Genomic DNA, 25,728 nt, shown 5'->3' on the forward strand with positions numbered 1-25,728 from the left:
GCAGACTGCAGCGATAGCACAGCGGATAAAGTATTTTGCCTTGTACATGACCGACCCGGGGCTTGATTCCTCCATCCCTCTCGGAAAGCCTGGCAAGCTACTGAGAGTATCACGCCTGCACGACAGAGCCTGGCAAGCTACCAGTGGCATATTCGATATGCCAAAAAACAGTAACAATTCTCACAATGGAGATGTTACTGGTGCCCGCTGTAGCAAATCGATGAGCAACAGAATGACAGTGATACAGTGACAGTGATAAACTGATGTACAGAGAAATTTGCCAACGGTGACAACTAATTGCAATAGTCAAGTCCTAAGGAGAAAGTCTGGTGCAATAGCTTTCAGGCACAAAGAAGGAAGACAATCTGATTTTTTAATTTGCACTTTTACACACTTTATTAACACAATGCAAGGCGCCCAACGCCTGCCTACTCATTCTCTTAGCTGGGCAACCTGTCATTGGGGTTGGTGACTCTGATGGCCAGCTGGGCTGCTCTCTCCAGGATTGCTTTGCGATTCTTGGAGGACACATTGTGAGCAATCTTGGCAAAGTAAGATTTGTTGTACATCAGCAGCACCTCCAGCTCCTTAACGTTGTGGACCAGGAACTTCTGGATGCTGCTGGGCAGCATGTGCTTCGTCTTCTTATTGCTCCCTTAACCGATGTTGGGCATCAGGATCTGGCTCTTGAATCTCCGGTGCACCCTGTTGCCAATGCCTCTAGACTTTCGCCAGTTCCGCTTAATCTTGACACAGTGGTAGGACTGGTGCCTGATGAATTTCTTGGTCCTCTTTTTGACGATCTTGGGCTTCACGAGGGGTCTGAAGGTGGTCACAGTGCAGTTGGGAGACTGTGGCCACCTCGGTCAGAAGCACCGAGGAAGAGTCCAATCTGATTTTTTAAAATTTATTTGTATTGAATCTAAACACATTCACAAAGTTGTTGATTGGGGCTGGAGTGACAGCACAATGGGTAGGACGTTTGTCTTGCACACGACCTACCCAGGTTCAATTTCCAGCATCCCATATGGTCCCCTGAACACTGCCAGGAGTAATCCCTGAGTGCATGAGCCAGGATTAACCCCTGAGCATCGCCATGTGTGACCCCAAAAGCAAACAAAACAAACAAACAAACAAAAAGCAAAGTTGTTTATGTTTGGATTTCAGTCATATAATGTTCCAATACCTATCCTTCATCAGTGTACTTTACCCACCCCCAAAGGGCCCCATTTCCCTCCCATACTCTGCATCCCCCACCCTATTATTGTAGGCATTCTCTCTCTCTCTCTCTCTCTCTCTCTCTCTCTCTCTCTCTCTCTCTCTCTCTCTCTCTCTCTCTCTCTCTCTCTTTCTTTCTTGGGCCTTATGGTTTGCTATATAGATAATGAAAGGTTATCCAGTATATCCCTTTACCTACTTTCAACACCCAGTTCCTGCTCAAAATAATCATTTCCAATTATTGTTGTCATGCTGATTTATTTCCTATACTAACTACCTTTTACCCCTCCCACCCCCCCCCCCACACACAAAAGAAACTACACACACTCTGTGGCAAGATTCCAACCACTGACCAGTCTTCCTGGCCCCTGTTTACCCTCACCATGAATGCATTCTATACCTGTCCCTCTCCTTCTGATTCATTTCATTCAGCATGATACTCTCCATGTCCGTCCATTTATAAGCAACTTTTATGACTTCATTCTCCATAATGGCTGCATAGTATTCCATTATGTAGATATTTTATCCAGTCATCTATATTTTATCCAGTCATCTGTTCTTGGGCACTCAGGTTGCTTCCAGATTCTAGCTGTTATGAATAGTACTTCAGTAAATATAGAAGTTCAGGTTGTATTTCTGCTGTGTTTTGGGGTCCCCAGAGTATATTCCCAGGAGGGTCAGATGGGAGCTCAATTTCTAGTTTTTTGAGGAATGTTCATATTGTTTTCCAAAAAGGTTTGACTAGTCATTCCCACCAACAATGAAAGAGAGTCTCTTTTTCCTCCAATCTGCGTCAGCACTGATTGCTCTTGTTCTTTTGTTTGTCTGCCAGTCTCTGTGGTGTAAGATGATATCTCATTTTTGTTTTGATTTGCATTTCTCTCATGTTTAATGATGTAGGGCATTTTTTTCATGTGCCTTTTGGCCATTTTAATTTCTCCTTTGAGGAAGTTTCTGTTCATCTCCTCTCCCCATATTTTGATGGGGTTGGATTTTTTTCTTGTAAAGAAAAAGATCTCCATTGGAAGGAGATCTGATTGAGTCCTATGTGTGGTAGGCAAAAGTTCACTAATAAAGCACTGGTACAACTGGAGGCATTTTTCTAAGGAAGGAATCATTTTTATACAATAGAAATCTAACCTTGAGTCTACAAATAGGTGACTCAGAATTTCCTAAGGTACCAAAAAGGCTACCAAAGGTAGGTGAAATTATGTTAAACAAAATGTAGTATCTCTCTGCTGTCTGATAGGGGCGGAACTCAAAGCTTCTCTATTAAGCCATAGGGAAATAAGGAGCAATAATAGTATGCCGATGGATGGAAGTTTATTAAATTCACTCACTGAAACAGAATTTCTTTTTCTTTCAGTGATGTTGATTGCCTTGGGAGCAGTTAGAAAGAACAGAGAAATCACTAATGCTGAGTTTAAATTTTCTGAAGTACAGGTAAGTTTAATGGGTGTCCTCCTACAGCTTCTGAGTGAAGTGAAGACCCTGAACTGCCCAATAGTAATGAAACAGTGTTTATAAATCTTATGCATATTCTTGGGCATGGAGCCATAACTCAAAAGCTTTCCTTTTAGCTGAGAGTCCTTCAAATAGCACTTTCTACATTGTAACCACCACTTCCTCTGACTTCCAGAAACCTGGCCCCTGTGATCTACTTGACATGATTCAAGCTCTTCCACAGCTGCTAATATCATTGTAGAATCATATTCCAGTTCCTTGTAGAGTCCACTCCACTGCAAGTTCCTGGCTCCCATACCTGAGTAATTTTGTATCATTGACTTACACAGTAAGGGTTTGGGAAAGAGGAGGTTAGAGGTTAGAAATTGCTGTTTCCTACAGGCTGAAGAGAGTGTACAGAAGGTAAGGTACTTGCTTTGCATGTGATCACTTTGGTCAGTCCTGGTTCAATTCCCAGCATACAGCAGGGATTGTGTGCACCAGTAGGGGTCACTCCTGAGCACAGATCCAGGAGTGTGTAAGATGATATCTCATTTTTGTTTTGATTTACATTTCTCTCATGTTTAATGATGTAGGGCATTTTTTTCATGTGCCTTTTGGCCATTTTAATTTCTCCTTTGAGGAAGTTTCTGTTCATCTCCTCTCCCCATATTTTGATGGGGTTGGATTTTTTTCTTGTAAAGAAAAAGATCTCCATTGGAAGGAGATCTGGGGCTAGATCCTGGACTAGCCCCAGAACACAATGAGGATGGCTAACCCCTCCGCCAAGTTCTTGTTTGTCAAGAAACTATCTTTCTTTACTGATTTTTCCCTCAGTCAGACTTATGGACACCTTTTCTGTTGTCATCTTTCTCTCCTCTTTGTATTGATTTGGAAAGAAGTCCATATACCTTTCCAAAATTTTTGCTAATGTAGGTGAGGACCGACATATTTCTTAGAAGAAGGTTTCTTTGCTCCTCATCCCCACTCCCCAACCACTTCCTCACCCTCCACCCTGAACTTCAACCAGGGACAAAAGTGGAACTGTTAGGAAGAAAATTATATTGGTGGTTGATGTTGGAAGCAAGGAAGCAACTGTCAAATAGAATGCTACTCCCTCTTCTTGATTCATTCTGGTCTCCCTGGGAAGACCAGAATGGGGCTGAGGGAGAGGGGATACGTAAGATTGCTAAAGGAATTGATTCTTAAATTCCCACGAGCCTCACAGGCAGATGTCAAGCTGCACCTGAGGTCCATTTGATCTACACTCGGTGGGAATTGATCCCCATCATCTGAGCTTTCAGAGAACCATGGCCTTAGGTAGGAGTGAGGGATCACACTTCACAAGAACAGGAAAGTCAATTCTGACCTTGCCCCAATTTCCTAGATTCATCATCTACATTTACATAAAGAATTTCAGGAGGAGATGAACAGAAGTAAAATAGTGTTATTTAGGAAAGATGAGAGAAGTTTCATAAGGGAACAAAAAGACAGTCATAGAAACTGGAGATTTTGTCTACAAAACTGAGCTTTCATGGTGGGCATTTCAAGGGGCCCTTGGGACATCGGTAGAGGGAGGCAAGCACTCTCTGATGATAGTGTGATGCTGGAATGATGTATGCATAAAATGTAAAATTAACAGTATTGTAAATCCCCCTTACTTCAATAGAAATGATTTTTAAAAGGGAAATATAAGAGAAAAGAGAGATAATATAAGAGGGCAACCCCCTACTCTAAACAAAGAACAGAATTGTACATCCCAGTTGGGATGCAGGCAATTCCAAAATAGAATGCTATCTGCTTGTCTTTGCAAATCTGGTTTTATAGAGTTTTCCCCAAACTGCTTCATCTTGGGACTTACTATGTAGATAAAAATCTGTTGTTAGGGTGTTGTCAAGGGGAAAAACTTTAAACTTTTGGTAGTTAACTTTCAAATTCCTTTTTTTTAAAAAAATGAAACGAATTAGTTTTCATTGAAACTTATTTAGGAAGAAGTGATGGGAAAGGGAGAAGTACGTGTTAAAGAAAGGACGCAGACTTCTGAAGACTGGATATAGGCAAGCAAAGAAACATAGAGACAAGCAAACAACATACATGTTCAAGGGAGAACACAGGCTCAAAAGAGCAAGTCTCAAATTCCTTTTATGGCTTATTTTCCTGCTCAAGTTTCTCCTCTCCTGATGGGGTCCAGCCTTCTTTGAGCTGGGTGCCAGAGTCTTAGCGGCCTCAGTTCCCTCATCTGCCAATGGGAATCTAGGTTTCATGCTTTGGGACTGATTTAGATTTGGTGGCACAGTAATTTCTTTAGATCATAATTTGGTTTTATGACTTTCTGAAACTTCATTGCCAGGGACCCCCTATCTACCTGCCTCGCCTCAAGCATGGAATACCAGCTGTTAGGACCAGCTGCTGAGGTTTGAGGGAAAAAAAACAACACTTTTTACCCTATACATAGCTTCTGGACTTCTTACAAGAAGGTCAGAACTCAAGGCTTTAAATGTGAATGTAATGCAGAAAAAGTTAACAGGGCCACTTTTTCTGCATCCCACCCAACCCATATTGAGGACTAAATTAGGTCAAATACCCACATCTAACATAATGTTGGCTATTTTATGCACTTGGTTTCCAAAGTTACTGGGTTGAGGTAGAAAAAAAATTGTGTGTTCAGGTACATTCTACTAGACTGACTGCCCCCGGGGAGAAGTCTGGAGTTAGCTGTCCATGAAGTCTTCTACTCTCTAACAAGCGTGATGGTACTAGAATAGACATCCCTGCAAAGTCCTTCTTCAGGATAAAGTGTGTGCCTTGGAGATGTTTATTGTAGTAAAGAGACAGACTAGATCTCCCATCCACCCGAATTCCCCAATCACCTCGCAAACACACCACTACCATTCACACAGAGAACATCTCCACTATACACATCCAAAGAACAATAATGCCTAAATTTGCGGAATTGGTTTTGGCAAAAGTTAGCAACAATTTAATTCAATGCTTGTACAAAAGTGAGTTGGTTAGCAAAGGTGACAAATCGGTCTCAAATTTCTATAACAGATAAGAACAAATAGAAAACCTGAACCATCTAGGCAGTCATGTAATCTGATGACTTCAAGATCCTCATCCTTGTCCTATCAATGAAAGCATCACCTTCTAGACAGTCACATAATAGGTGACTTCAAGACTTCCATTAATAAAGAGCTGTCAAACCAATCAATTGTAGCCAAGCCAATACCCTCATATTTATTCCTAGCTTCTTCATCTCTTTCTGTTATCAACATATCCCCAAAACAAAGGGATGAGAGATCTGGGTTCTATATACCCCTGCTGCTTCTCTTTGCCTGGCCCAAAAAGGCTTTTTCTCCTTGTTGCAAATGCTGGTGTGATGGTGTTTTGTTTCTGTGCTCATAAATCTGAAAGAGTCCACATTTAGTACATGACTGACAGCAACTAATAACGGTATCCTTTGTTGTTGGAGATTCAAAGCCACTGCTCTTCCTTCTTTCAAACTATTGTGTTTAAAAAATTATAAAGCACCTTGATTTACAAAGTTAGTTATAGCTGAGTTTTAGATATACTATGTTCCAGTACCAATCTCACCACCAGTGTCTTCTTTCTTCCATCAGTGTTACCAGATACCCTTCCCCAATCTCCCCACCCTCCATCCTGTCACCTTGGCAGGCACATTTTTAAGTTTGGTTGTTAAAGTTTGAATCTCTTGTATTTACTGTTGATGACTCTGTGGTTTGGATAATTACCTCTACCTCTCTGTTATACCAGTGGTAAATTTGGAGCTTCTTGTTCCCTGCTCCCCAATTGCTTCCATTCATCTATTCTGTCCCCCTCCCCCTTACTCAATTTATTTCCTTCTCTTTCTTTGTATACCGTGGGACTAAGGGTTATCTGTGTATCTGCCATTCAAGAATTATATTCCCCATCTAATTGTTCTATAAACTACATATAAGTGAGATCATTTTGTGTTTTTTTCTTCTTCTAGCTTATTTCATTCAGCATAACTTTCAGTTTCATTCATATTGCAGCAAAATGCATGATTTCATCATTCCTTACAGCTGCACAATGCTCATATATATATACACCATATATATATATATATATATACACACCATATCTTTATGATCAACTTATCTATCATTGGACACTTAAATTGATTCCAATCTTGACTATTGTCCTAAGTGCTGCAATGAGTAATGGTGTGCATATGTCTTCTTTTTCAGTTGAATCACGTGAGATAGTTACAAAGCTTTCACGACTAAGTTTCAGTCATAAAATGATCAATCATTCCTCTACCAGTGTATATTTTCCACCACCAATGTCTTCCAGTACCCCTAGCGCCAACCCCTCCCCCCAACCCCACCCACTTCCTCTATGGCAGACAATTTCCCTATTACTTTCTCTCTACTTTTGGACATTATAGTTTGCAATACAGATACTGAGAGGCCATCATGTTTTGTCCTTTATCTACTTTCAGCACACATCTCCCATCCCGAGCGATCCCTCCAACCATAGTTGATTTAGTGATCCCTTATTTATTCCAGCTGCCTTCTTCCCCAACAAAAGAGGCAGGCTTCCAACCCTGGAGCAATCTTCCTGGTCCTTGAGGCATTTTGTATGGGAAACTATTTAAATAGTCTCAAGGAAAGTTATTTTCTTTTATTATGTTTCAATTTTTTCTCTATATTTGGTACTTAGGAAACTTATAATAAAGTTGGAATTAGCAAACAAATAAACAACAGAACGTCTTAACAGAAAGCCCCCCAAATTTAATGACCACAAGAATTCTGAGTGTGAGGAATTTGAAGCAGGAATCTTGGTCTTGGTGAGTAAGCCCCAGAACTATGTGCTCAAAAGGGTCTTGACACTAAGATTTATAAAGGCAGAGATTTTAACAAGAAAGTGATGCAGGTTCAGGGATGGCGGAATATTTATTATTTAATATTTTCATTTCAAGAATAAAAAAATCGAGTAATAAAGATGCTCAGACTCAGCTTTAGAAAGTAGAAAATTTTATTGGAAAATAGAAGAGAATGGAAAAGGAATTTACCATGTAGGGAGGAACTTAGTATACGATTAAATTAACTATGGCTTGTTTTGTGCCGTATTTATAGGGAAATTGGGCCTTTGTGCTACAGAAATGCACAGGTAAGTTACAGGTAAGGAGTTTTTCCCTTTTAAATGAAAATTGGGCTCTTTGCACTTCTTATTAATTAACAAAAGTGTTGCGGAGCATGCAAGGATCAAACACAGTAGTCTAGCCATTTGCCATGGGTTTTTCCCATTATCTAAGACTCCTGGTAGCCCTAAGGTCTTGGGCAGAATTTTTTGTTGGACAATTGTTACCTTCCTGTTTATCAGAAAATTAAAAGTGTAGGATGAGGGCGCTCAAAAATAGGACTGCTTACAGTAGCTGGAGAGGGGAAACTCTTTCGAAGGCCCTATAACAATACAGGGAGGGTCCCAACAGTTTATGAATACAATGACTAGACTTGAATGGCCTGATTCAAATTCCCCCAAACTGATAAGAGACTTTGTCTCACCTTTATATGACCTTCCAGCAGGACTATCAATTGATCTGGGCAAAAGAATGAACCCCTCAGGCATATGACCTCAGAGAAGGAATCCTCAGGCTTCTGTTTATCTTTGCACAACTTTGGGCATCTGCTCAGGAGTTATGGATGCCACCTTTGGGGCAAAAATAGGGCAAAAACAGGGAAGGGACTCCACATCAAAGAAAAGTATATAATCCTGGACAAAGAAGAAATAAGTCATTATTCTTCTAGGCAAATATCCACTTGCCCTCTCTCTAGCATATGTACTATTGCTTTAATAAACTTGTTCTTTTCACCCCTCTAGAGTGACTGAACTGCTCCTACTCTAGGCCAGGAACTGCTGCAATTTCACACCCTTCCACTCATTACTTTAGCCAGAGGGGGCAAGAACCAGGGAAGTAAGGTTATCTCCACCACTCCTCATATCAGTATTTAGGTGGTGGATATCCTGCATTAAAATTTTAATTTCTTAAAAAAATTCTTTCTCCCGTGATTTCCCTCTTGGTCTCTTACTAGTCATTTTCTAAGGTTTTAAAGCAAATCCAAACTTCAGTAAAGTTGCAAATATTGTTGAGTTTTTTTTTTTTTCTGAACTGAAAGGAAGTCTTGGACCTAATAATGCTATGATATCTGAATGCATTAGAACGCCGTCTTTGCAAGCAAGAACATTCTCGTACATAAACACAATGCAACCACAAAAATCAGAAAATTAACATTAATACATTATTGCCAGACCCCAGTCAACTTTTTCCAATTTCCTTTGTAATATCCTTCACAGCGAAGAGGTTCAGTTCAGAAACAAGTTGTATTTACTATTGTCCTTTACAATAATAATTATTTTCCTTTGATCTTGAACAATTTGCTTCTTCCCTTTGTAACCTCAATATGTTAGAAGATTTTAGGTCAATCATTCTGTAGAACTTCCCTAAGCATAAGTTTGTCTTTTGCTATTGTATGTATTTTTGACAGGAAAATATTTGCTTCTGATTTGATACGGAGAAGGAATGTTGTACAAAGCTGACCAATACTTTTAAAAAGTATCAAAGCTGGGGCAGAGAGATGTTTAGTGGATGAGGCACTTGCCTTGCCCATAGCTGACCCAGGTCCGATCCCTGGCATCCCACAGGGTCCCCTGAGCACCTCCAGGAATAATTACTGAATGCAGAGCCAGGATTAACCCTCCTGTCCTAAAGTGTAGGTGAAATTGTAGTTAAAAACTATACATTATTTAATAGTATTGGGGCAAGTGCTAGCTTAATGATTCCAAAAATTGTTCTACATTTATGTCAGAAATTTTAGGTGTGAGTATTTTAAAGGTGTCAGAAAGGTAGGTAAAGTTTTTAGTCACATTACTTCAAAATGAAAGCTTAAATTGTTTAAGGTTTAAAATTTTTTTAAGTGAAATAAGTCAGAGTCTACCTTTCTGTTAAACAACCCTGAAATGTCATTATAGATAAACCTTTCTCTAGTGTTATTTTTCTCTAAAGGGCCTGTCAGTCAGTTTTTAGGTAGTGAAGATGGGGCTTAGAATCTCACTATTCAGAATGTAGACTTTCATGCAATTTTCTCATTTTCAATTAATACTTTACCCTCCTTTGTTGAACCTCTTTTATCCAGGTCTAAAAGTCTGACTTAGTTTGTCCCTGTTTTTACAATTCCTTATCTTCTACTTTAGCTAGAGGAAAGCTGGCCATCAGCAGCAGTGAGTTTGGAAAAGGGCAGGGAATAATTTCTCAGTTTACCAAGAGTTTTTACCACTTCTCTAAGCGGATCCTTCTGATTCTTATGCAAAATAGATTTGGGTTGATACTGTCACTTTCAGATTTCCTGAGATGTAATGAAGATGAAGTGTCTTTTGGAATTTTAGGTGTGAGTATTTTAAAGGCATTTTATTCATGTGAAGTATATCAATGCATGTTTTCATTTCAACAAATAGTGTAAGATATTTTGTAGACAACAAGGTATATTGTAGAGAGCATTTTCTTCTGAGGATCTACCCTAGATCATTAAACTGAGACCTGAGGTGCAGCAACTCTGGCAATGGAAGGAGTAGAAGATATAGAACAGGCAGACATGACAGAGAGCAAATGGGAGCCAGAGTGATCTGGGTTCAAATCCAATCTCTGCTTTCTTGCTGCAAATTCTCAAATAAGTGATTTATTTTTTAACATCTTTTTATTTGTTTGGGAGAAATATTTGGAAATTTTCAGGGGCTCCTTCTGGCTCTGTACTCAGAAATTATTTCTGGCAGTGCTCAGGGGACCATATGGGATGCTGTGGATCAAACCTGGGTTGGACAGGTGCAAGGCAAGCACTCTACCTCCTATACTTGTAGGATATCATTGGTTTGTCCTTTCTCCCTTGTCACAAAGAGTTTAGGTTTATCTGGTAATAATCTCTAAGCATTTTAAGACAACATTGGTAATGTCCTGTTCCCCTTGCCACAAGGAGCCTAGGTTTATCAGGTCACACCCATCAAAGTGCTCCTGAGTCACTCCCATTTCTTTGTCTATCTGTAACCACTTCTCTATGCTCTCTTCCCCAACCAATTAATCAGCTTTTCCCCCTGATCAGACTCTGTTAATTTGTAAGGTCAGATCTTTCTAGGACACTGAACTTGTATTATAAGTTAATATTGCCTTTCTCCTCTCCTTGTGTCTTTTGAATAGTCTACTTTAAAGCAATGTCCTTTTTGTATGTACAAAGAAAGACAGTTGTTAATATGCTTTTATAACTTGGGATTTAATTGGCTTCGAATATTATTCATTCCCGGGCATTTGCTTTCTCGACTTAAGCCTCAGCTGCCCTTACTTCCTAGCACCCCCAAAAGCAGGGTCCTGACGAGGGATGGGACAGACCCAGGGCAAGCGGTGAGTTATGTGCTACTCTGGCATCGAAATGGGCTGGCCAAAATGCCTAATGCTTAACTATAAGTTAAGAGCTTGATCACGGACAAATGCTGTCATGATCCAAAAGCAACAAGACTAGGACCCTGCTAGGGATAGGAAAGACTAATCTGGCCTGAGCACTGTAGTCTGAGATTGAGATGACCCCAGAAGAGCAATTCTATAAGCTTACTGCATCTCTTTTTGTGTCCATACAAAATGATTGATATTATGAATGCTTATATGTTAATTGGACAAGGAGAGGAAAAACACACCCTGGGATTCCACTCTTGGGAGGGTGTCCTGCTGAAAGAGAATCTGTCCTAGAAGCAGCATCCCCTGAGGGAAAGAACTTTACCCCTATTGATTGTAACCACACCTATGTGTAAGCCCCAACCCCTCATGCTGGGGGATTTAACTAGGCTGTAAGAGTGGGCTGCGGGGCCAGTGCCAGATCTGGAGAAGCTAGATCATGATCCAGATCCAGAGGAGAAGGAGAATAAAGTAGCATGAAGGAGGAAGAAGCAGGAGGAGAGTCAGAGGAGAATGGTGATGGGAATGGAATAAACTGCAACTGAGACCAACCAGCCTGGCTCCCCTTCCTTCCTTCGCCTGCCTCATTATTGCCATCAACCTCCTACGGTGGGGGAAGGGGCTGGAGACAATGGAACAGGAACACGGGTGGTGTGAGAAAGCACCACTGCCCTTTGCCCTGTGCCCCCTCTTTTTTGTGTGTTTACACAACACTATCTCTACAGTCCCTATTCCTTAACATATTTAAGGTATTCTCACACATAAAGTAAAAATAATAATTTTCACCTCTTTGCTTGCTATGAGGATTACATAATATGCTATCTGTAAATTTAATTTGTGTTATTAATTAGACCTAATAAATCACCACTATTATTGCTGTACCCTACTAAAATGTCTTATCTACTGGACCCCCACAAGGATAACAGAAGCAAGTAGTAAAAAGACAGCTGTACCCATGTAAGAGGTAAACTTGGATGATCTATCTCACGACTTGGAACTTAACTGGAAAAAAATGTTCTAATGCTGAGCATCCCTGAATAGTTGGATTTGGTTTTGATGTCTGAGTCAGTCAAGAAGCAAGATTCTTGTGATTTTTGTTTGTGGGTGATACTTAGCACACCAGGAACCTGTCAGTTCAAACTCTTCCCAAGAAAGTTTATTTTTGTTCTCCTTAGGAGTTAATCTTGCAAAGACAATCGTTGATTTTCTCCTTTGGTAGTTAATACCCATGTCTCTCTTTGGTGCTAAGTACTGATGCCTGACACTCCTGATATTCCAGATGGAAAGTTAAGTCTGAAAAAAATCAGAAGACCTGACATGGACAGCTGCTTCAGACTGAAGTCATTAGGTACATGAGAATGTCTTCATAATCTCTCTCTCTCTCTCTCTTTCTCTCTCTCTCTCTCTCTCTCTCTCTCTCTCTCTCTCTCTCTCTCTCTCTCTCTCTCTCTCTCTCTCTCTCTCTCTCTCTCTCTCTCTCTCTCTCTCTCTCTCTCTCCTTCCAAGGAGGAGCACATGAACACATGAGACCCGTTCTGTTTAAATAACTGGTGTGTGGCAAGAGCCCTCTAGATCTGGCAAGGGATCGTCTAGGTCATGCAAGCAGAGATTGGGGGTTGTTTGGAATTTTAAACTTTAAATCAGTTTCCTTCAGGGAAGCTATAAGAACCCATCTCAGAGCTGCCAACAGAGTTTCTGTTTCAACAATAAGAAAGAGCAGCTGTTGCCTCCAGGATTGTTGTTTCAGAGACTCATAACAGTACCAGACTTGATTTTAATATTCTTTTATAGAGTGCTGGGAGAAGACACTTTCCAGCTGGAAAATGTTTTTAATCATAACAGGGTGTGTGTACACAAAGTAGACCTGCATGCAGAAAGCAAGGAGAATGATGAGTATGACCAGAAGCCTTGCAATAAAAAGCATTTGATAGAGGGGAGAGTGGGGAAAAAAGTGATAGTGTCTTGGAATTCAGGGGAAAAGTCCAAATTACTTTTAAAGAGCATATACTGGGAGGTAAAGTTTTTATTCACTTAAAGGTACTTTGAAATGTTTGTTCTTCCCTCTACTGCATGGATAAAACTTCAAGAGTGTTAAGGTCTGCTATCTGGTTGTAAGTGATAAGCACAGATTTTTCCTCTTGCTTTTAAAAATATAGCTAGAAAAAATGGAATTCATTAAGTGGTGCTGTTTTTAGGCCATTGCAGCTTTTTCTGGTGAAAATGGATGGTAAAGGCTGTGTGCAGTGCAGTGTGAACATAGAATTTGGGCTCAAATTTTGGGTTTTTCAGTCCAAGACTTGACTGAAGTCATTGATATCTAACCACTGGCTAAGAGCCATGAGATAACTTGTTGTATTTAAGGAAAAACCCAATACTCTTGCTCCTGAATGAAATTGAAAACTCAAATATAATTGAAATCAGAATATGTCAGATGACTCCATCTTCACTGACTGTACCACTAGCATCTCCAAATGAGATTAACCTAAAACAAATGTTAAGAAATAGATCATCTTGTAGACTTCAAAATGCAAGATGGTATTTTAAAACCAAGATCTAGTATTATTGTGAGGAAACACTAGCAAAGCCAGTTGGCTGACCAGCAGGCTTCTGGTATAACCTCTGCTGGGGACATTTAAGTTCAACATATGAGCCTTGTGCTTTGGTAATTCAGTTGCATCAGTACACACAGATGTGCTTTAGCTCCTGAGTATGAAGGAGTCTTTTCCGAGCTTGTAAGACACTGATTTACAGGACTGGAATGATAGTACAGTGGCTATGTCACTTGTCCTGCATGCAGCTAACCAGGGTACAATTCTTGGCATCCTATATGGTCCCCTGAGCACTACAGGGAGCAATTCCTGAATGCATAGCCAGAAGTAACCCTTGAGCATTGCCAGGTGTGACCCCTGATAAAAGCAAAAAAAAGACACTAATTTATCAATACATTGACATTAGAATCCTGCTAACTGGGCTCTCAGGTCCACTTGTCTGAGTCATCGCCTACTTCAGTGTCTTCTTTGGTGATCCTAAGGTTTCTTACTGAATGAATTATCAGAAAAAAGTTTCTCTGGTCTCATAGACAAGCTCTGACAGAACCTGAAGAGTTGTCCTAAGAAAAGACAACTTCATAGACTTTTCAAACGCTTTCTAGATTCATATCCAAAACCCATAAACTAGTCATATTGTTTATTAGGTCTGTTTTACAGAAGGTTGGACAGGAATCTTATATTTATCTGTTTCCAGACACCATGAAGATCTTTTCACTTCATTTATCCTTAACATGTTAAAATATTCAAAGTCATAGCTTGTCTCAATAATCTACAGTCCATTTGAGATCTATAGTTTTCTGTGAAACTTTGGAAGATTTCTGGAGCCCTTAATTGGAGTTGAGAGGGAGTCACTCCATTCTTGCCTGTAAATGTTTGCCATGTATCTCTCAAAGTGAATGACTTTACAGGGAAGGAATAACTATAGGGGACAAATTCCATTCATTTCATATTGATTTTTATCTTTTTCCATTTTTAAAGATGTCATTTTATGGGGCCTAAGAGATAGTACAGCAGGTCTGATGCATGCCCAGCAAGCAGCCAAACCAGGTTCAATCCCAAACATCCCATGTGGTCCCTGAAGCACTACCAGGAGTGATTCTTGAGTGCAGAGCTAGGAGTTACCCTTGAGCACAAGTGGGTATGGCCCAAAATTAAAAACAAAACAAACAAACACACACACACAAGGTTGATATTTTCTAACTTTGTTTATAAATCATACTGTTAATTTTCGGGACTTGATACTCAGATGAATTATTTTTGTAGTATATTTTCTGGATCATCAAGAAGACAACTTGGTATAATCCTACTTAGTATAGTTGCATACTTTCAAAGTTAGGAAGAAATAAAGCAATTGTTCCCTTCAGCTTAACTCACATAAGTACAGCTTCTCTAGATTCTACTGTCTGACTTCAAGTGGGGGGCTGAAGGGGTTTTTCAAATATCACAAGAATTAACCTGAGTCCCTCAAAGTGAAGTGTCAAACCTTCCTTGGTGACTCAGAGTCTTGAGGGCATCTAACTGACAAAAAGTGGCCACCATCTGTGCTCTTTTATCTGGAACACTAATGCCTGTTTGTAAAGCTCCTGTAGGTGTGGTCAGTGGCCAGACATGTCAACTATGGAGATCTCTAGAACCTCAGGAGTGTATTGAATGCACAGCTGGATGGATGAGTTTGCCATTTCACAAAGCTGTGCTAAAGTGCATGTGGGTAACTTACAGAAAAGTGTGATAAGGAAAACATTGAGACCCTGGAAGGAAACTCTATCTTATTTTTATTTAATTTGTTTTATTTTGGGCCATACTGAGTGGTGCTCAGTGTTTACTACTGATTATGTGCTCAGGGATCACTTCTGGCAAAGTTGAAGGACCATATGGGTGCCAGGGAGAGAACCTGGGTCGACCAGGTGCAAGACAACCACCTTGCCCACTGTATTATAACTCTGGCCCTGTTTCCACCTTATTTAGCTCTTCTGTGTCAGTCAGAGTTGTGCTAATCTCTGATATATTTAGGAAAGTTTCTTGGAGAAAGAACAGAACTTTGATCTTAATCCCATGTAAGAATTTGATCCAGAGTTGTGGGAAATCCTTTCAGGGGAAAGTTTTCTCTTCAAAGATGTTATTGCTGTTCTGTTTTGTTAAAGTTTGGCAGCAACATTCATTTTGGTTCTTTTGTTTAGAAAAAAATTCATTCAGTGAAAATTTTAAATGCTTTTATTTTTCCAACAGTTTTAGACTTAACTGTTTCTTTTGGTCCCTTTTGAATTGGACAGTTCTTTAACCTCTCTGATGACTTTGGATTTTTGGAGGAACCCTCAGGTAGTTTGTAGGATGTTCTTCTACTGGAATTTGTTTGATATTTTCCCCATTATGAGACTAGGCTTCTGGATACTTCAGGTCATAGGCAGTGTCATTTTTTCACATCATATTGAGATTACATGGTACAATTATGACTATAAATGTTCATCTTGATCACTGGAACTGAGATGAATTTTTCAAGCATTTTTTACTATAATGCTACTCTTCCCCACCACACACACACACACACACACACACACACACACACACTTCCTTACATACTTCTTTGGAAAAAATCGCTATAAATATAAATAGCTAGATTTAAGGAGGTGGAATCTATGTTCCCCTTCTTTGAGGACAGAATAGCTTTCTAAATCCTGAAATTCCTCTTTACAAGAAATTTACCTTTTGTCTTCCTCTATTTATGCATCAATGTATGAGAGAGAGAGGAAGGGAGGGAGAGAGAGAGGAAAAACGCCTGCCATAGAGACAGAGGGAGGCTGGTGGTGGGAGGGAAACTGGGGACATTTGTGGTGGGAAATATACATTGGTGATGGAACACTGCATGACTGAAACCCAATCATGAACAACTTAGTAACTGTGTAATCATCTCATGGTGATTAAAAAAAAGATGAAAGTCTCAAAAGTAATAGCAAAATGATAGGCAATGGGGAAAGTTTTCTCTTTAAAGATGTCATTGCTGTTCTGTTTTGTTAAAGTTTGACAGCAACATTCCTCCTAAACTCAAACTATGTATGTGGATGGTGATTTCCCTCCTGTTTGTTGTGAGGATTAGAGAAAATAATGTAAAACACTGCACATGGAGTAGAACCCAATGAATAATAATAGCTAAAAAATAACATATTTACTGAGATATTAATATACATCAGAAACTATGCTAAATATTTCATATGTATTTGCTGATATTTGTCTCTATGAAAATACTGCGAAATGGATATTATATTCTTTCTTAATTTTATAGATTAGTAAAATGAGGCAAAAAATGCTATAACAGCGGACTCAAAGCCTTACTGCTTGGAAGAAAGGGCAAGGATTTAAGATCAACTATCCATCCCCCGACAACACATCTTCAGAGAGAGAGTCCTCCTAGAGAAATGAAATCCATGACTGACACTGCTTAATGCCTTCTAAATAGCTAGTTTCCCCTTCTATCTTCATAACTGAAAATCCTACTAACTTTTACAAAGGTGAATACCTCCACAGATTCTCTGAAGTTTGGGGCATATGATTTCCTCAGGATTCTGAGATGAATAGAAGTTCTAAATGAACCAAACTGGGGATACACATGACTGGAGACTTTAGAGACCACCTCAGATCCAGCCACAGGCTATTTCCCCACTTTGGATTTTTAGTTTCTGACTCTGTTGCTGTCCAAATGGGGTGCACATTTTCAGTGTCTATAGAAAGGACCCAAATATTAAAAATTATACATCTTAAATTTTTTAAGTGAGAGAGCATTACCTTAAAATATAGCTGATGAGTATAAGAAAAGATGTAACTGCTGAGCTTATTGACAGTTTTTCAAAAAAAAAACCCTTTAAGCATTTGCCAAAGCAACTTCACTCGTACCTATGTACCTAAGAGAAATGAAAACATGTTTATACAAGAACTTGTACACAAATGTCTGTGGTTGCTAAATATTTATAACAGCCCTAACATGGAAACAACCTAAATGTCCATCAGTGGATGAATGGATAAGCACATAAGGGATATCCTTACCCTCAGCAGTAAGGAGAAATGTGACAGAGATGCATGTTTTAATGGAGATGAACCTAAAATCCTGGTGTTAAGTGAATGAATCCAGACACCAAATACAGCATATGTGATTCCATTTGTATGAAATAGGATAGGCCAATCCACAGAGGCAGTAAGTAAGTTTTCAGAAGAGAGGAACATTTAAACTCTTCAATGGAGATAAGAGTTTCCTTTGAGGAGATAAACATGTTCTAGAGTTAGTGGTGATGACTATAAAACATTGTGGATGTGATTCTTAAAAAACAGTGAAATATTCTGCTTAAAATGACTTAAAGGGTAAATTTGACCCCAATTTCAAAGGAGAATGAAATCATCTTTCAGCTTCTTGAGAAGGTAGCACTCCCCGGCAAAGCAATGATGTTTGGTGCCCTTCCACATTACTCTAGAGAGATTTAAGCTGGTGGTCCACAGGTTTAATACTTTGTTATTTTTATTTGCATTCATAGTTTCCCCTCAACCTCTAAGTCCAGAACTTGACCCCAAAAGAATTGCAGCTTTCTGAGGGGGAAGAAAAACATTTTGACTCTTGTGTTCTATCACTTTCCCAACAACCCCACCACTGGGCTCCAGTAACCCACTCTTTTCATATCCTCTCTCAGATTCCAGAGACTTTTTTGTTCAGGCTTTTGGATCAGACTCTGTCCTAGGTGCTGAGGACTCCAAGTTGAACGAGACAGAATTGCCTTCAAGGGCAGATGCAGAAAAGCAAAACATGTAACACTGCACGACTGAAATCTAATCATGAACAGCTTTTTAAGAATCTATCTCACAGTACTTCAATTAAAAAATTAAAATAGAAATAACATTTGAATAAAAGGCACATATTGGGGCAGCCATGTAACCCAAAGAAGAAAGAAAGAAAAGAAAGAAAGAAAGAAAGAAAGAAAGAAAGAAAGAAAGAAAGAAAGAAAGAAAGAAAGAAAGAAAGAAAGAAAGAAAGAAGGAAAGAAAGAAGAAAGAAAGAAAAGCAAAACAGTGACCTAGCAAGAGTAGCACCAGTGTGACAGAAATGTGTGAGAAGACAGGTGAATGGGCTGAGAGAAAATGCCTGGAGGGATCAAGTCAAAATTCAGTGACATGACAAGGTAATGAGTTCAAAGTCATAGTTTTGTGAAATAACTAAAAATCTTGATGGGAGGCATTGAGACCTGGGGGAGGAAAAGAAATGAACAGATAAAGATTGGTTGGTTAGGTAGAAACAAGTATTGGTGACTTCTTCACTAGCCTAAATTTGGAATTTATCCTGACAGTGAAGGGAAACTAGTCAAGGATTTGAAGGAGAAGAGTACCCTGATCAAGTTTGCATTAAGCAAGGATGGCGATAGAGTCTTATACTGGAAGTTGGAATGGCGGTTGGTTGAAAAGCAGCTGCAACTGTCCTTGTAGATGTAGAACCTGGTGAAAGCCATGGCAGTAGGAATGGAGGAGACAGAGACAGGCTAGAACATCTGGCCAAGATGCCAAGCAGCTGTGGCTGGGGCCACCAGGTGGGAAAATCAGGGAGAAAGAGAGCAATCTTGGGAGACTCCCAGATTTCTGGCTTGGGTAAGAGTTTTTAACAAAACCCAGGATATAAGCAGATTTAGAAGAAAGATTATAAGCTGAGTGGAGGGTCAAGGCAGGTGGATCGAGGTGCAGGGTGGATGGACGTGAGCAGGCATGGAGGTTGGGGCTCAGGGGCTCGGGTAAGAAACTGGCAGTTTCTCTCTGTATGTCCCTGAGAGCCTATTTGTCCCCAGAAATTCCCTTTGGAGAACCATGACCTGGAAGCTGCTGGCACCTGCTCCTGTCAAGGTTATTCTGGTTTCAGCTCTTTCTCCCTGTTGGCATGTGATTTCATGCTTTTCACTTTTCCCTTTAAATGGAAATGCAGAAAATGATCTTCGCCCTCCGCTGGGAATTGAGATTTTTTTTTCCTCTCTCAGCTCTGACACCTGCTACTGTTTCACTTGCTATTAAAGGCCTGTGTGACCGGGTGGTATGCCTCTGGCAGTGCTAAACGGGCACATGGGAGGACCTGCAGAGGTGTCAAGAGAGAGGTGTTAGAGAATGACTGCCAGTCCACAGAGCAGGAAAACCTGTATGCTGGGGGTGGGAGAGTCCCAGTAAGGACCCATGCTGCCTGCCCCAGAATAAGGGGTTACCCCTGAGTCTCTTCTAGGACTCATACTAAGCTATGCATCTCCTTTCAGGCCTTTCCCCACGACACTCCTACACCACCCCTCCTGGGTATCTTTAATTCGACCTGTCTAAGATGTCATAATTCAGAATGGAAGCAGAACATAATGCCAGATTGCTGATGGTAGAGGCTCTCTCTGTTCCATGTGTTTATAATCTAAGGAATGTTACTGCCTATTGACCCAGCTCAACCTTAACTGATTCCCGGCCACCTGAGTAACTTGAGGTGATAGTCGAATCTGCAAGAGAGACAAGGAGACAAAGAGACAAAAGGTGCTCTGTGCAGCCTCTTGCCCTGTCTTCCTTGGGAGCCTGCTATGGCCCTGGGTTTCTCTTCTGCTTCATCTCTACTTAGGCTTCCAAGTGAGACAGAAACTACTTTCCAGTTGCACCTAGTTTGCCAATTTATTATCTCGTAAACAAATCCTGCCTTGTGGTATTGTTGCTGTAATGGAAAAGAAGTTCATCTATTTATTTGCAATTTTGCAATGTGGGCAGCCCTTTAAGGGGTTTGTCTGTTTTCAGTTCATAGTTCTAAAAACCTGCTCTAAATGCATAGAGGGCAAGATAGAGGAGGGGAGCTGCTTCTCTGCTTAAATTTTCAAATGGGACAAGGTTAAGGAGACTAAAACTTATCCAATATCTAGACAATACCTGATGGAATTGGGGTGAGATAAGAATCCAAACCTTTCTCCATGAAAATGATTTTCTCAGCAGAGCTGATAAGAAGCATATTTGTGGACTGTGCATTCATGCACTCGTGCATGTTCAGTCTGTTGAGATCTCCAGCTACCCACCCCTCCTTGCAACAGCAATGCTTCCTCACTGGAGATTTGACCCTTTTCAGGGAAGTTTGTGGATTCCTAACCATCAGGGCACCCCTTATACCTCTAGAGAACTGAATCAAAGAGCCTGAGATCCTGCCAGGCTGAGATCCTCCACTGGGGGCATAGTGTCAACATATCCTTGATTTCCTCCCTCCCCCACTCCCCAAAGTGCTGGGTTAATACCCTGCAGGTTAGAAATCTTACAAAGCAAAGCTTTTGCTGACATTTAATCCGCCTAATCCATGCAATACCCTGGTATTATCTCATGCTTAACGAATGGAAAAAACACATTTTCTCAGTCTTGGTGGGCAGGCCCGAGATGCTGTGGGAATCCAGGAGCAGATTTCCTCACGGGATTCAGGAATTATGCCTCTGCCCCACCCTGTATCCTAACCCTGCTGAGTTTGGGATATGGAGTTTCAACCCCAAAAGGAAGATTTAAATGTCCCCAATTCTCTGCTCTGAAACATTGCTCCAGATGACCCTAATATTTCCTTTTTTTGTTGTTAGATTTTGTTTCTTGATTTACCTCCTCACTCCTCAAATGAGAACCAGGTGACTTTCAATTACTGTTATCTGAGAAGAATGTGCTTGTGTACATAGCCAGGGGCTCAGAAGAGTTTATTATTTGAAGAGGTTTTTTTTCTATTTCTTATTTTTTTTTCTCCTCCCTGTTTTTTCCTTGCCTACGTGATATGATGCTACTTAAAATCTTCTCTGTAATCTTCACACTCAGGATATCATTTGCTTTCAGCTTTTCAGGCCTTCAGATTCTTGTGTGGCCTGTCTGCCTATGTATTATTCATTGACACACCCGTTCTTGGCTAAGAAATCAAATAGAGATTAATTCAATTTTTTTAATTGGGAGAGGAGGAATCACAGTTCTGATTTGTAAGCTGCTGCCCCCTCGACTCATACATTATTCCTGAAACATCTTTAGAAAGCCCTCTTCCCAGCAGCAGGAAGCCTGCCTCCCTCTCTAGAGGCAAACCCCGGGCCAAGGGTATGGCTCACTAGTCAAGAACATGCTTCACATTTGGGAAGCATGATTCAATGCTTGAACACACACACACACACACACACACACACTCACACACACCCCAAGCTCACTGCCCATTGCCCTTACTCATGCAGTGTGGGAAAATCTCCATTACAAAGAAAGATTATTGCTGTTCCTAAAACCCCAAAACTAAACAGAGAACCCCAGGAGTCCTGCTTCAGGGGGTTAGCAAGGGACTCTACTCAGAGGCATGTATTGGTTTTCCCTGATGTTGTGTTTTCTCTGCCTAGCAGGAATTGTTTAGTTGTGAGAGCAGGACTGCAGCTTTGGAAGACAGTTCTGTTAATAGCAGAAATTTGCAGATTTGGGAAGATGGATTTCATTCTGTTCTGTGAGAATATTACAATTCTTACACTACTGTCAGACTTTAAACTTTGATATTTCTGATTAGTTTTGTTTCTAAAGTCAATTAGAACTGTTTGAAGTAGTCTTCTGATTATGGATCAGTCGGAACCTTTCAATTTTTATTTTAGCACAATTGGGTTCTTCAGTTGTTCTGGGCTCATCTTGTAGTGAATTTTTCTCCCATAATGGACCAACTGTGGGTTTGGTAAGAGCAGTGTGTAAAATAGGAATGATCTTAAAAAAAAGAGAAACCTAGGAAAGATAGCTCCCTTTGGAAGTTGATATTTTGTAGTTAACAAAATTTTAAAGATGCTATAACTTTGAGATATGACTTAAATGGTCATAAGTATGACCCACTGGGTTAGAACAATCTGTGTCACATAGTGGCTAACCTTTCTTGGACAGGATTTAATATCCCTAAAGCTAAGTAGATCTGGAGAAATTCCAAAAGAGAAATTCTGAGAGAGGGAGAGAATAAAGGATGAAATGAAAGATATTTTAATATCAACTACCCTCAACATATTTTAGAAATTTTCTTATTACTATTGAGTTTGTGAACCAATTTTTCAAAGCACAGCCTTGAGTGGGAGATGGCCTGACATGTAGATAGATGCAGAGAATGGCGTGTGTTGAAGGCAGCATCTCCATGACAACCACAGTGCCCTTTACTTAGAAGGTCCCCTGACAAATCACCCAAGGTGCCATTTTGTTCATAGCTCAATGATTTTCTAGCCCTTCCAGGTATTTTATGAGTGATGATTTAAAAAGGTTTCCTTCCCTTTAGTGTAAGAATAGCTTTTATTCATTTTAATTATACAAAAAAATGAATATATTCTCTTTATAAAAATTCAGCATCATAGACAATGCTGAAATTTCTTTTGACCATCTTTAGTCTTCATCTCTACCCCAGAGATAACTCCTGTCATCAGTTTGGTATATTGTATTCTACACATTTTTTCATGTATTCAATGACCCAGAGTGCATATGCCAATAAGAAAAATAATGCTGTTTAGACTGTTTGAGTGTTTTATATGTGTTTGTGTAGTTTCATTCACTCGACACTCTATCTTCTAGATCTTTCCACTTCCATATACTGAACATTTAAAAAATATATAAATCCTTACTTCATGTATGTTTATGTATAAGCTAATTTGTTTAGATAATTCTACTTTGGTGATTACTGAAGTTATTTCTGATATTTTGCAGTTGAAAAAACTAAACTGCCACATACATCCTTGGACCTGCCTTCTGAACATTTGGATAAGTATTTCAATGGGAGAGATATGGCAACACAGAACTGCTCACCATAGTGCACAAATATTTTACATCTTAATAGTTACTGCCAAATTCTCTGCAAACTGATTATACATTTTACAATTCTACCCATAGAGATGAAAATATGTTTTCACATATATCCTTAATTTTTTACAACTTATTAAAAGATTTACATTTTTTGATAACTAGAGCTGAGGTTTTTTTACAATCTTAAACATAGAGATGAAAATATATTTTCTTCTATATCTTTGAATTTTTTAAAAATTATTAAAAGAAGTTATTAAAGACTTATTAAAACTTATTAAAAGAACTCGGACTGGAACGATAGCACAGCGGGTAGGACTTTTGCCTTGCATGCGGCCGACCGGGTTCGATTCCTCCATCCCTCTCAGAGAGCCTGGCAAGCTACAGAGAGTATCCCACCCACACGACAGTGCCTGGCAAACTACCTGTATTCGATATGCCAAAAACAATAAAAACAAGTCTCACAATGGAGACATTACTGGTGCCTGCTTAAGCAAATAGATGAACAATAGGACGACAGTGCTACAGTGCATTAATAGAACTTCTTTGAATTTCCATTTTCCTGATTACTACTAGAACTGAAATTTTTTTGTGATTATATTTCTTTCTTACTTATATTCTAGGGGTGGAGTGATAGCACAGCGGTAGGGCATTTGCCTTACACGCAGCCAACCCGGGTTCGATTCCTCCGCACTCCTCTCGGACAGCCAGCAAGCTACAGAGAGTATCTTGTCTGCACGGCAGAGCCTGGCAAATGCAGATGTTACTTCTACTATACCTTTTTGCCTCTCCAGGATATATTCCCATGAGAGGTATTGCTGGGTCAAATGGGAGCTTAATTTTTAATTTCTTGAGAAGCGTCCATACTGTTTTCCAAAAGGGCTGAACCAGTCGACATTCACACCAGCAGTGAAGGAAAGTCCCTTTCTCCCCACATCTGCGCCAACACCAGTTGCTTTTGTTCTTTTGGATGTGGGCCAGTCTCTGTGGTGTGAAATGATATCTCATTATTGTTTTAATCTACATCTCCCTGATGATTAGTGATGTAGAGCATTTCCTCATGTGTTTTTTAGCCATTCAGATTTCTTCTTTGAGAAAATTTCTGTTCATTTCCACCCCCCATTTTCTGCTGGGATTGCATGTTTTCTTCTTGTAGAGTTCAACCAGTGCCTTGTATATCCTTGATATTAACTCCTTATCAGATGGGTCACTGTCACTGTCATCCCATTGTTCGTCGATTTGTTCGAGCAGACACAGTAACATTGCTCAATGTGAGACTTATAGCTTGTACGGCTACTTGAATTCATTGGTATTTTGGTTAAGTTGGAATAGACTAGCGGCCTATTGGCCTACTCAGTTTTGGATAGCTAGGATGTTACTCGTGGACATAGGTAATGAAGACTGAGATCTAACAACAGATTGCTGGGTTTGATGAAAATAACTTTGCGTAAGCGGCCATCAGCTCCAAAAGAGGCCACGCCCATGTCAGCAGAGGCCATGCCCCCTAAAATTGGCCATGCCCCTGCCCCATGGTAGCTGGGTCCAGAGATGCTGGCTGAGACTGGGAAAGGGGGTTTGTGGGAGGTTACAGCACCTGGGCTGGAAGAGAAATCTGCTTGAGTGTTGGGGAATGCACTGGGTAATGGCATGCCTCCGTCCAGGGCGGCAGTCTTGGACGGGAGTGGGCGGGGGCTGGGAAGGTCTGGGTCTGAGACACTGACTGGGACGTGGTTTAATTTTCCTTTTGATCTGTAGAAACTCTTTATATATTCTGGATACTGATCCTATGTTTGTTACCTCTTTTGTCCTTAAATTTTAGTCATGGTATCATCATTAATGCAGAAGTTTTTGTTTTTGATTATATTCAAATGTGTTTTATATTTGTTCCTTGTCTGGAAATTTTTTTTTGGACAAAATCATGGAAAGTCTTTTTACATTATATCCTAATGATTTTATTTTCACATAAAGGTTGATAATGAGAGAAGATTTCTCAGTTAGTTAATATTTTCCTTTCTGTATTATAGGTTCCAGTGTATCTGTCACCTAGGTAGAAGGCAGAAGAGACAGACATTTTAGAATTTTCACACAGCCCACCCTGGGAACTTTTATAATACCCACAGTGTCCAGTAGAGAGTGGTAGCTGAGAAAGTCTGTTTCGATTGTGACCCTCAGAGCTTTCTGCATTTTCAATATGAACTTCTCCGAAATTGGCAAATTTCAATGAGCTGAGAATATCCAGCCAGGGAAAATAGCAGGAGC

The 25,728-nt window shown here is 40.0% G+C and overlaps 1 pseudogene; it reads right to left on the minus strand.

The window, feature by feature from the left end:
- Positions 1-428: 428 nt before the first annotated feature.
- On the minus strand, positions 429-24,968 carry LOC101553177 (60S ribosomal protein L32-like; annotated as a pseudogene).
- Positions 24,969-25,728: the final 760 nt, after the last annotated feature.

This window comes from Sorex araneus, chromosome 3 (genome assembly GCF_027595985.1).
Source record: "Sorex araneus isolate mSorAra2 chromosome 3, mSorAra2.pri, whole genome shotgun sequence".
Taxonomy (NCBI): Eukaryota; Metazoa; Chordata; class Mammalia; order Eulipotyphla; family Soricidae; genus Sorex; species Sorex araneus.